Here is a 9,186-nt window from a genome sequence, read left to right on the forward strand (position 1 = left end):
GATTGACCACAGAAGCATCCAATGCGGACTGAGCTTGCTTGGGCGATGTATACCCTTCAGGAGAGCTCGAGTGGAACAGCATGGGAAACTCACCGACGAGTGGATTCTAGAGGGCACCAGTAGAAAGGCAATAGAGTGCAAAGGATAAGGAAAGCAACAAAGCGAAAGTATGCTTGCAACACAAACCGCAGAAGAGCTGTCAGATCCTTGATTTTGCCCCCCTTTCTTCTCTCTCCTTCTCTCTCTTCCTCCTCTCCCTTCCCCTCCCCGTGACCCCGCCGCCCAGCCAGCGCTGCGCCGCACCGTCCTGTCACCGCGTCTCGCAGGCAGTCCTCACGCCCCGTGCAGCCGCCTCGTGCCCCGCGCCGTCTTCTCGCGCCCCGCGCCACCTCGCGCTTGTGCAGCCCCTCTCCGCCCCTATTAAAGGGATGAATAGTGTGCGGTCCCCCCCTCATCTGCACCGCCACCTCTCCCTCACCTCCACCGCCTCCCTCCGAGCACCGCCGCCGCCGATGAGCCCCCCATTCTTCTCTCTCTCACTCTCTCTCCCCCTCTTTCCCCCCGTGGGCGTACCTGGGTCCCCTGCCATCATTGTCCACCGCTTCCTGTCGCCGACTGCCACTTTTCGTCACTGGCCGAAGCCCACGCCTCCCCGCTGCCGGCCAGATCCGCCGGTGCGCTGCAGCCGTGTCGCCCCTTCCCCTCTCTCCCTCTCTCCCTCTCGCCCCTCTCGTTTTCTCCGTCATCGAGAACGCCCAAGCCGTCTCTTCGTTTATCTCTCTCTCTCTCTCTCTCAGTTGACTAGCGGGCCCCACCGAGCCGAGGCGAGCCGCTGCAGCTGAGCCGAGCCGTCAAACTGAGCCAAGCCGAGAGCTGAGCCCCGAGCCGATCCAAAATAGAATATTCCAGGAATATTCCCCCCTTTTCTTTTTTATGATTTTCTCTCCCGACAAAACTTCCGAAGCCCGTTTCTCCTCCGTCCTAACTCCGTTTTCAACGATTCTTCCACCGATATTCATCTAAATTCGAGATCTACCCAATGATGTCAATTTCATATTTTTTGTAAATTGTTTGGTATTTATTTTAATCGTTTGATTGATTGTGTGCGCTTTTGTCGTTGTTGCGATTGTTAGAGGAAGGCACATTTGAGGAAGACCCCGAGGATCCGGAGTTTGAAGAAGGAGTGGACGAGGACTTCAACGAAGGAAATTCCTACAACCGTTGATCATATTGATCCTATATTTTCAAATACAACCCGTAGAGCCATTGTTTCAAACAATAGGGATATGCATGATTAAGTTAATAGCCGTGATTTTAAAGAAATGCTAGAATAGTTATGACCTAGCTTGTTTATGCCATGCCTTGATGTTGTTACCTTTATTCCATTGAAACCCTAGAAGGTCCCCCATCAACTATAATGATTGCTTGGATGAATGCATGTTTACTAGTATGCTTAGGATTGCTTTGCTCAAAAGAAAGAACTAGATTATTTACATATGTTAATCATGCCTTTTCAGAAATGTGAAGTGATGTGTGCTTAGTGTGTGTGCGTGTAAAACTTGTGTTCTTGGGAAAAACTCTAGAGTAGTGTTGACGAGGGTGAGTAAGGTACCCTGCAAAGGTGGGAACTACCTTAGGGCAAGGTTCACCTTTGTGGTGTTCTTGCTGGGAGACTCTTGCCTCAGTCGTATAAGGACCAGTTCGCTGTGACATCTTACCTAGTATCCACTCGGACAACCACATGGCCTGAATGGGTATGACTTGACCTAACCCCTCCGACTTAGTTCGGTACCCACCCGGAGGCCGGTAGTGGCAATGGGGACCAGGAGAAGACTTGGGTGGTATGTAGCCCAAAGTCCGGCTGGTGATATTGTTAAGGCTATGTCAAAGCCTTGGGATTGCTAAGTGGTCCTTCCCGTGGATCTTCTAAGGTCCCTGATATCTTAGTGCCTCATGGGTGGATATTGTGACTACGTTGTGAGGTTGTTGCGTCTCGTTATGACAGCTCCACCAGTTGCTAAGGTGGGAGCCTGTGCATATCTTGTGGGTAAAGTGTACAACCTCTGCAGAGTGTTAAACCTATCCTGATAGCCATGTCCTCGGTCAAGGACATGCTATAGTTTGGTCACAATGATTAGCTTTTCGGTGTGAGTACCTCCTTGGTGTGTGAGTGGGCAGTGTGCCCGTATTTTCAAAAAGAAGGGTTGGGCTTGTGCCCTAAGCATCCTGGACTGTGTGTCCACCGACAAAAGACTTATGAGAACTGGTGGGATGGAAGTATCTCCCCCAGGGCCGACAACCCCCATAAGCTCAACTTACGTGTTCCCTTCAAAAATGCTTTTTAAGGTAGTCTTTGCAAAATAAACCTTGCATCAAAAACTAGCTTTCTGCAAAACCTAAAAGACTCTACAGCCTTATCCTTGATCTACCCATATGCATCTAATATTCCACCCTTGAGGTAGGACTTGCTGAGTATCTTATGTACTCACACTTGCTAATTGTGGACCCAGATGATACAGAGGCCGACTTTGTTGAAAGGGAAGATGAAGAATAGAGAAGTTGGTTTTGTCTACACTCAAGCTGCCTGTAGGCCATGGGTCACTTTTGTGTTGTTTCTGTTGTGCTGTGAGGGTTTGTTTAATTATACCTACGAGCCCTTATTGTAATGAACTCTGTGATGTACCCTATTATCATACTTAATCGATGTATGCATGTGATGTCTACTTCTGTTGTAAATTGTGCGTACCAGCTACTGATCTAGGGACTGGTATGAGTTGCATAAGGTGACCTGAAGGAGGGGTCCGACAGAGTGGTATCAGAACCATGTTTGACTGTAGGGTGAAACCTTAGGATTGGTCGAGTAAAGGTGTCAGGACCCCGAACCCGGGTTCCCTTGTGCCTCTTATATCAGTCCCTGAATCAAGTAGCTGATACGCACAGAATTCAACAGAATGATATCAAATACATGCTTCAAATACAAATAAGTAAAATAAATACCTGAAAAGCGAAAAGATGGTCCGGTGGACAAGAATCCACAACAGACCAGCCAGGCAGAAGAGCCTACAACGCAGCGGAGCGAAACGACGATGCAACCCAATGCCACAGGCAACTCGAGTGCGGACGCGACCTTAGACTTCCTCTTTGACTTCATCTGGGTTGAGGTTGATCTCCAACTCAACAATCTGAAAGCAACAAGATTGAGTACGGAAGGTACTCAACAAGTCCTATACTACTTCAAGGGGTTGATAGATGAATAATGGATATTTCTAGGATAGGGCTTTACGGCATAGTTTTAAGCCTAAAGCAAGTTTTATGTAGGTATCAAGTTATATTCTCTACTGTTAACCTTTTGAAATAAAAGTATCAAAGCTTTTGAAAACAATTGCAGGCATCTTCTGTTGGTACTGAGTATCACCTCAAGTCCCCAACGTATTAGAAGGTGACCTGGTAACAAAGCTGTCAAAACGGTTTTAAAACCAAAACTAGGGTAACAAGTTATATTTAGGGTTTTCGGTCCTAGGAGGGGCTATACCTCACTCTGTAGTCCCTTTTTTTCACATCTGGTGTACCTCTAGTACACACAGCTTCTGGTGGAGTGAGTTAGGAACCTCATCACACGGACATCTAGTCCACACACTCACTCATCAAGACACACGCACCCAAAGTCTATTCAAGCGTGACCATGCCTTCGCATGTCCATGACCGTGGACACGGCTATTCGAATAGATTTACACTCTACAGAGATTGTACAACTTTACCCACGCGATATGCTCAGCCTCCAACCGTTGCAAGCGGAGGAGCGAATCATACCGAGACTCTCAAAACACCTTTCATGCCGGGCTTTTCCACGAGACACACCAAGTTCTAGAGCTGCATGTTCCGAAGGCCAGCATCCCTTTTTAAGCCTAAGCTAGTCCCTGAATCCTCCAAACAGCGGGATAGATAGACACTTGGTTGCTCGTTGCTCTCAGCCTCCTGGTATAATGCCCAACTCAGTTCGATAAAGGAAAAGTCAAGTCCTACCCATATAGGACGCATGGTTGCACAGGGGTGGCTAAGCACGACGGCGCAAGACTTGGTCCTTAAGCGGCTGGGCTAGGCATCTTCATGGGCAATGAATACCACCATGTAACTCAAGCCCCCAAGAGCATCCTCCCCGGAGGACTACTCTACCTGCTCGCGCCAAAACAGTTTTTACCTATTTTTACACATCACCAGCCATGTCCCACATGGCATCAAGGATTTCACGACCATCAAGAGATTCACAACCATCAAGGAGGCATGGAATATGAGTTATCATTGATAACAGTAAATTTGCCTTCGAAGAGAAGTGTTTTAAAAGCGATATCTCCGAGGAGACGTATTTTAAAGGCGACATCTCCGAGAAGATGTATTCAATCCTAAGCATGCTAAATATCAAGACGTCACCTATTGTTAATATATTTAACAACAAGTATTCCTAGGGTGATATGTATTCTGGATGTGACATGTATGGCATGGCAGTGTTGATAGAATTAACTACTACAAGCAGTTTGAAAGAAAACACAATATATAGCACATGAGATAATAAGTCCAGTTTTAATTAATCATATATATTATTCAAAAATATAGGTTCAATATGATCAAGGAGATAGGACTTGCCTTCTTGAAAGGTCATTTCACGACTGGTCTTGTCGTTCAAGTTTTCCAGGTTCTTCTTCATCGTTGGATCTTGCCTTTAGTTCCTTCCTCGTGCTCTTGCTTAAAACCTTGACTTCGAGTCTACGCATATTAACGACAAAAGCGCACAACAACTAAGTAAATGAACACCAGAATAAAACCAAGAAATACCAAAGCGGAAGAAGAACGACTGAGGAAAAATGACGAAAGCTAAACCTAGCGGAAGACGATCGGTAACTCTAAGCAACACGAAACTAATACATAGAGAATAACGGGATCATCTAGCGAAGCTAGGCTAGGCTATTAACCTAGTTGTTTTATCAACTTAAGAGAAAATCTGAACAAATCACGATTAACTAGGTGAATGTTTATTAGAGTAACCGCCGGAAGGTGACAGCTAGAGATTCTACGCGTAGGTGAGTGCACGTGTACAGGCATGAATATATGTGTAATACTTATGTTTATATGTGTACGAGCATGTATACATATATACATAGGTATAACTCTAGACAATTATAAGTGCTTAAGTGTGGAGATTAAATATTCTAATCTATAGCACTAAATATGGTTATTTAGTAACTAATCTTAATTACCTAGTGTTGTTAATTTCCACACTACTTAAGTTATATTATATTGCTATCATAAAAGCATACATGTAATTAATTAATTAGATTAAACTATTCTTTAAAACTAATTAATTAATTATTAAAGGGTAGGTATTCAATTAATTAATTACCAACGATAAATTATTCTATCATATTCTAATAATTGATATTTATTTATTTAATAGCTACAATGGTTAACCTATTACATTAATTATAACTAAAATTTAATCTATAAACTATCACATGAAATAACGATCCACTTCAATTAAAATAAAGGCAACCTTTAGTTTATTCTAATTAACAAAAGGATTAATCTAAGATTAAGCTAGTTTATCACACGCGACAATACTATGATCATAACCTAAACATAATTATTGAATTATCTAACTCGACTTTATTTATCAAAAGGTGAAACCTAATTCTAGGTTAAATACTGTGACAAGAAATAAATACCGAGCGAGAATATTAAACGAATTTCAAAAATTACAAGATTTGGCATGGAGGTAGATTATGATTTTAGTGGAATATCGGCAAAAGAATCGCCAAAATCGGAGTTGAAATGGAGTTATGGCCATAGGAAGATTTGCCAAAATAGAAATCCTGAAAATTAGAAAATATCACTGTTTCACGGACTTGGTCTATAGATTTGTGAACCCGAGAGGATTTATTCACCGTGGACCGGAAGTCGTGGGCCTGGTCTGCAGATTTGGTGGACCGGAGGGCTTGCAGTGGACGGTCCACCACGGACCAAGGCCGGTGGACCGGCCTAAGCAGGTGGATAAGGAGCGGCACAGAGAAGAGAGAGAGATCGGAGGGAGGGGCGGTGGTGCCGGGGAGCAGAGAGAGGCGACGGCGGTGGCGCCGGAGGGAGAAGGGAAGCGGCCAGGGAGATAGGAGAAGCCGGCCGGAGAGGAGACCGGGGCGGTGAAGACGGCGCAGCGCGGCTGCTCGAGTTGGGCGGCGCCGAGAGAGAGGAAGACGCTGGGGAGAAAAGAGGTGGCGGCGGAGCAGCGAGCAGGGTGGTCGGGTTTCTCGGTCGGGCGCAATAGAGAGAGAAGGCCGGAGATAGAGGGCTCGCCGGCGGGATGGTGACCGGCCGAGATGGGGAGCTTGGTGGCGGGACGGCCAGAGGGGCGACCGGGGAGATGAGAGAGGGAGGCTCACCGGGGTGGCGTGCGGGTGGAGCTCAGGGAGAGAGAGCGCGACGGCCGGGGGAGCCAGCGAAGGCGCGCGGGGGAGGCGACCGAAGAGAAGGAGGAGCTGATGAGGGGTGAGCTGAGGGTGCTTGTGAAGGCGACTCCGGGCGGTAGGGCCGGAGAGAGGAGGCCGGGCACGGCGCACACGACGGCCTGACGTGGCGCGGGCTGAGCGGTGGCGTGGAGGCGCTTGTGCGAGCGGCGCGGCACAGAGGGCGGCGCGCGGGGAAGGAGGAAGAAGAGCCGGGGAAGACGGTGGCGGCCGGAGAACGTGCGCATACCAACGGCGCAACGCGACGCGGTGCGGCGCACGGGAGGAGGACGGGCGGCTCAGTGTGCCGGGACGGTGCCGAGGGGCGCGACCGAACGGCCGGCGGTCTGGACGGCGGCCGAGCAGAAGTGGCTGCTGGCCAGGGCAGTGCGCACGCGGGTGGCGCTGCGCGGCGCAGACCAATGACTCTAGGGCGGCTTTGCGCTACGGCGGTGTGAGTCGGCAGCCGGCGCAGAATGACGCAGTACAGTGGAAAGAGAGAAGGGGCCGAGAGATTGCAAAGAGGAAGCTCACCAGGACGGGCGACGCACGGGTGGCTCACGGGCGGCGCAACGCGCACGGCTGCGCGCCTAGCGGCGAAGCGCATGGCTCTTGGCTGGGTCGCGACGGCAGTGAGCACGGCAACGGTGAGCACGGCAGCGCGGGGCAGCTCGGCGCGACGACGAGAGGACGTGTGGATGCGACGACGCGGTGCTGCTGTGCTTGTATGCATGTGCGTGCGCTTGTGTGTGTGCGGTGCACAGGGTTCAAAAAACCGTCGGTAACCGCCCAAAAATAACGGTTACCGACCTTCTCGGTGCGGTCCGGTTTCAGAAACCGAACGGTAACCGAAATTTGAATTAAAAAAATTCAAAAAAATAAAAAAATTAAAAAAAACCAAAAAAATCTTTTAAAAAAAATAGACACAATTCTAAGACCTTCTGTGAATTTTTTTTTAAAAAATAATGTCGTTTGCATCATATTCTATAGGAATAAAGTTTGAAAAAAATGAAAAAAAATTGAAGCGTGCGGCTCAGTTATTAACTCATGTTAAGGAAAAGTGTAACATGCAAACACATATTTTTATTGTATAAAACGTATTTTAAGAGAATCTTTAAAATTGATTTCACTTTATTTAGAGTTTTATTAAATTCTCTATGATTTTTACAAAGTTCACAAGCATAAAGTGAATATGTTAAGAAACAGCACTGTAATTAACTTTTTCATGTCTACTATTATTTTTTATATGTAAATCATAGTATAAATAAGCTAATGAAAGTGGTTTCACTAATTTTTGAGGTGTGATGGGTCAGTTATGAATTAATCTAGTCGCAACACATTTACACAATCATGCATGTTAAAATAACTAATTCATGAGTTCATGTATTTTTAAAAGATATAGGATCATGTAAGAGTACTAACAAAATTAGTTTCATGATTTTTGGATTAGCAAAGAGTAAACTATGCATTTAACTTGGTTTAACAAATAAAATTTCTCACAGAAAATTTTGAACTTTTTTATGAGTATAAATACTTTTATCATGTAGATCATGTTACAAGGAAGCGAACAAAATTTATTTCACTTGATTTGAAGCTGAGATGAATTAGTTATTTATTTTACAAGATTGAGCCCTTTTTTAGGTTTTTTGTTGAACTGCGCTGAAATTCGATAAAACCGCTCGATAAATCGAGAAAACCGAGCAGTTACCGACCCAAACCGCTCGGTAACCGACCAAATCAAAAATGCGAGAAAGTCGCTCGGTAACCGACCCAAACCGCTCGGTAACCGACCAAAACCGAGCGGTTACCGAGAGGTCAAAAATACGATTTTTTCGTAAAAATTCAATTTTTGCCAAATGAATTTTCTCCGATTTTTTTTGAATTTTTGACCGGTAACCGCGGTTACCGCCAGATTTCGGTTACCGCCGGAGCTCGGTAACCGAGCTCCGGTCGGTAACGTGAACCCTGGCGGTGCATGCTCAGAGAGGAGTAGCGAGGAAGAGAGGGGAGTTGAGGAGGGTGCCGGCGCTGCTGCTCGGTGTATGTATGCTTGTGCCTGTGTGGGGAAGCTTGCTGGTGAAGCTTGAGAGGAGAATGAAAAGATCAGAGGCCAGCATGGCCATGGGGAGGAGGTAGGAGAGCAGGGTATGGGCTGAGAGAGAAGGAGAGATGAGAGAGAAAGAGAGATGTGAGAGAGATATTTGTGTATTTGAACTGCAGAAAGATGTATTTGAATTTGTAAATGAAGTTGAACTGAGATGGACTTGTAGAACAATGTGAATTGGTAATTGGATTTGGATTTGTATGGTTCAATTCGAATAAAATGAATTGAATCGGACTTGAATGATTCGGATCGAATGTATTGAAACGAACTTGCGAAAATATCAAAATGGAAAGTATTTGAATATGACTCGAATTGAATCGGATTGGTATGAATTGACAAGATATTGCAACGAGAATTGGATTGAAAATGGATCAGAGTAAATCAAAATGAGATTCAATTGACATGATTTTGGAATGAGGATTTAAATATGAATTTGGCTCGGAGATATTTGGGATTAAATTCAAATAGGAGCATTTGAATTTAAGATTGATCTAAAAAGAATATTTGAAGTTGGATTCGAAATTGAGTTTGGCATTAATTCAAATAATGGTATTTGAATTAGGAATAATATTTGAACTGGAAGCATAGGGA

The sequence above is a fragment of the Phragmites australis genome, chromosome 7 (assembly GCF_958298935.1).
Source record: "Phragmites australis chromosome 7, lpPhrAust1.1, whole genome shotgun sequence".
NCBI classification, from domain to species: domain Eukaryota; kingdom Viridiplantae; phylum Streptophyta; class Magnoliopsida; order Poales; family Poaceae; genus Phragmites; species Phragmites australis.